The 4,082-nt window shown below is 36.5% G+C and overlaps 1 non-coding gene across 1 annotated transcript; it reads right to left on the bottom strand.

The window, feature by feature from the left end:
- Positions 1–3,571: 3,571 nt before the first annotated feature.
- On the bottom strand, positions 3,572–3,644 carry TRNAA-GGC (transfer RNA alanine (anticodon GGC)). Its single transcript has one exon. It is a non-coding gene; the product is annotated as a tRNA-Ala (tRNA).
- Positions 3,645–4,082: the final 438 nt, after the last annotated feature.

The following is a 4,082-nucleotide window of genomic DNA, read 5'->3' as shown; positions in this document are numbered from 1 at the left end:
TTCTGTAGTGCGATCTATTTGCGAGAATGACGCCACATTTTGTAGGAAGATTAAACAAGACGGGGGATGCAGAATTCCGCGAAAAAAAAATTACTTCCAAAATTCACTGCTAGGGAAATATTTGGCGCTGTATAATAGAAAATAGAGTGTTAACAAATGTAAATTAATACGGAATAAAATTACCTTTTATTATGGATATGCCTTATGGAATATGGATATGCCTTACAGTACGGTATGAATCTTACGAAAAAATGGAAAATCTTACGAAAGATTATCCACTTCTATCCGTACAAGATCAGCCGTGTACAGGAGTTACTGTACCCCGACCATGATAAGCGATTGACTTTTGCTCTCACCTTTCTTGCCAGAATGGAGGTGGGTGATGCTTGGCTGTGATGGATGATCTTATGGGGAGACGAGGCCCACTTTTACCTGAATGGGACTGTGAATACCCAGAACGTGGGATGACAAATCACCACATGCAGTCACAGCAATTCCCTTACATTCACCAAAGGTAACTGTTTGGTGTGGGTTCACAGCGGAATTTATCGTAGGTCCATTCTTCTATGAGAACATTACCCCGACAGGACTGGAAGCATGTTCTGTTACCGGAGAGAAATATCGCCACATGTTGAACAACTTTGTTATTCCGGCACTTCAGCAAAGACAATGCCGGGAAGAAATCATTTTCATGCAAGATGGAGCCCCTCCACACGTTGCTGTACGGGTGCAACAGATGCTACGACAGAAATTCACAACAGAAAGAGTCATTAGCCGCTACTTTCCAACTGCATGGGCCCCTCGGTCGCCTGATCTTACCCCATGCGACTTCTGGCTATGGGGTTACCTTAAGTCCAAGGTCTATCAAGGAGTGGTCCAGGACCTGGCTACGTTGAATGATAACATACCACGGACTGTACAGGAGATTCCTGCAGACATGTTACTTTCTGCTGTTCTGCATACTGTGCACAGAATGCAATATGTGGTCCACAACAACGGCAGCCACATTGAACCTCATTTGAATTCAAAATAAAAGGTAATTTCCGTATTGATTTGCATTTGTTAACACTCATTTTCTATAACACAGACATGTTACTTTCTGCTGTTGTGCATACTATAACACAGCGCCAAATATTCCCCTAGCGGTGACTTTCGGAACTATTTTTTTTCGCGGAATCCTTCGTCCCCCGTCTTGTTTAATCTTCCTACAAAATGTGGCGTCATTCTCGCAAATAGATCGCGCTACAAAACACTGTGAGCACTTTCAGTTTAATTATGGCTACCCGTTATATCAAATACAATTAACATTGTGGAGCTAAAATTTAGAGAGCTATTTTTTTAAAACCCACTCGTGCGATTTTTACAAAACTTGGCATTTTGGCATAATTCGAGTCGTAGAGCCAAAATATCGAAAAAAGTCGGCATATTTCAGAAAAAGACCGATTTTTGCGTCAAAATATCTATATTAGGACAATACTTTATATAAATCTAAAACATATCCTATGTCGCGCTTTCGAGACATGAAAAAAGCAAGTTGAATTTCGTCAATCGGCCCATTAGAACGGGAGATATAGAACTTTTTTTTTTTTTCCCGCAATGTACCTGTTTTTACATCCTTAATTGGTTTAGAAGCATCAGTTTCGTTACGTGGTTCAAAAACTTATTACTACTATATTTAGAAAAGTAGCAAATTCTGCTGTCCCAGAATTATTTTATGCGATAGAACGAACCCATACTTTATAAAAAAGGACAATTTTGACGTATTAAGTAGGCTACAATGCACAAAGTTTACTGGTTAATTATTCAAGTCACAATTTGATCTAAGAAAGACGAGTCCAGTACGACCGAAGTCCTTTTCCTCTTCCAGAAGCAATAACGGGAAAAGGCTAAACTCTCCCCAACGAGTCTGTCATAAAGACAACCGGATTTTATATCTTGCGTGTAATAGCCCCTCAACATCTGACCACCCCCTCTGTCAACTACTCTACTCTCTAAGCCTGTCATACCAAAGCGCAGGAGAACTCGAAATGATAGAAACGTCCTTAAACGCACTACCAGTAATAAACAACGAAAAGGCGTGCCCGAGCATGCGAGTTTACGATGGACCCCTTGGGCCACGGTCCAGTAAGTTTAGAAAGAGCAGGACCTTCTGGATGGAGAAACTCAAGTGCTTCATCCGAACCTAAGCTGCGCGATCTTCTCAGCAATCTATGGATGGTGTTTGAGAGGATGGGCAGTGTCAAATGGGGCGAGCAGGGAATTTGAATTAGAATCTTTCGAAGTTTTTAGAATATTCTACTAGAACACAGTTGGAAGTAAGGAAAATGTTAGGAAGTGATGAATGATACCCGAGAGGATTGTTTCTTGTCTTGAATTAGATTGATTTTGCGTTGGATCGATTATACGATGTTTGGGCAGTTAGTTGTAAAGAACTAAAGCGTCCGCAATCTCCAAGGATTCAGCTTTCAAGAATATTCTTTGGTCTATAAATAAAAATTATCAATAAGTCTAGAGTCATGCGTTAAATTTGTTGGGAAATTTGTAGCATTTCTGCTTGAATCCAGTATTAGCGAGATTTAATATATGCTGCATAACATATATATTTAATATATGTTCAAAACTGAGAAAGCTCTGAAAATTTTTGACCAACGCTTTAATGACGAGAAACATATGTTATATTATTGCAGTAAATTATTACATGTAAAATAAAGCAAAACGTATTTGGTTGTTGACAAAAAAATGCCGCAATGCAATATTCTAAGCAATCATATTTTCCTAAGAAATATGCAGCATTACTTAAGCATCATACCGTATTGGGTGATATTCGGAGCAATTAGAAATTTAGAATATACAACCGCATTGTGAGAATGTCAATAATGTATTTAGATTTGTACTGAAATATCACAAATTTCGAATTCCTGTTTTATTATATATTAATAAATGGAATAACTAACTAAAATGACTATTGTTAATCCTTGATAAGTATTTTGCTTTCCATTATAAATTAAAACCCTGACATAAAAGGCATAGTGAAATTAAAATAAAATATGCGTTAAACATACTGCGAACCCATGTTACAAAGTTGTTAGATATCTCGCTTTTTAACTTCATTGTACGAAGTAAAAGAAGTATTGTAATCGTGAAAACTTTCGAGTATCATAATTCAGCGAAAATATCCATTTTGAGCGCTATCGAATACAGTTTAAAGATTTTGCATAACTTCTTTTTTTATTAATTTAAGTTTTTTGCATCTTTCTTTCACAATAATAGGCAAAGTTAAAAAGTATTCTTAGCCCAAATGTTGAATTCGTATATGGTTGAACTAAAGTGTATTTTTGAATTATCTTAAAAAGAAAAAAAATCTGATCTTGCTGTAGCAACCAGAATTATTAAAATAGCGTGCATTTAAAAGTTAGGTATTCTTGATGGAATATCTAGGGCATTTATATCTTTTGGACGCTCAAATTCTAAATTATAAGTTGCTTCTTACAAATTTATACCTCCCTTTTTAGTTTTGAAATTGTAGAGTCATTAGGTTAATTGGAAGCAGGAAAGATGAAAGCTATGCAACCGCCTTCGCCGGGAATCGAACCACGGACCTCTGAAATGCCGGCTCAATGTGCTGACCACTACACCACGAAGGCACGCTAGAAAAGTGGGAGAAATACCTTATAAAATTAATATATTTATCACTTTTATTTTTTTTTACCATCAAAAATATTTTTCTGAAAAATTAGTTTTACTATCCACTGAATTTTTTGCAATCTTATTTATCAATGTTTTTTCTTCCCTTTTCTTCCTATTTTTTTATATATTCCTCTTTAAAGCTGAATTTTTGCATTTTTAAGAGCATTGTCTCTTATTTCTCTAAAGAAAATCCGTTTACTGCATTTTTATTTAATTTAGTATGTTAGATTATACCAGGACTATTTGCTTAAGGAGAGGGATGTCTTTATGGAGGCATTTCTATGGAAAACTGACTTGTATTGACGTTACAGTGCGAAAACCCATGCAGGCAAACACATTCCCGAGAATTCAGTGTTAAGTTAAACCCTTTATTAAGATTGCAGCTTCATGTATAG

The sequence above is a fragment of the Stegodyphus dumicola genome, chromosome 7 (assembly GCF_044657685.1).
Source record: "Stegodyphus dumicola isolate Sdum_Otavi_A_Nest chromosome 7, ASM4465768v1".
NCBI classification, from domain to species: Eukaryota; Metazoa; Arthropoda; class Arachnida; order Araneae; family Eresidae; genus Stegodyphus; species Stegodyphus dumicola.
Note: the sequence above shows the minus strand (reverse complement) of the source record. Positions and strands in the feature narration are given on the sequence as shown.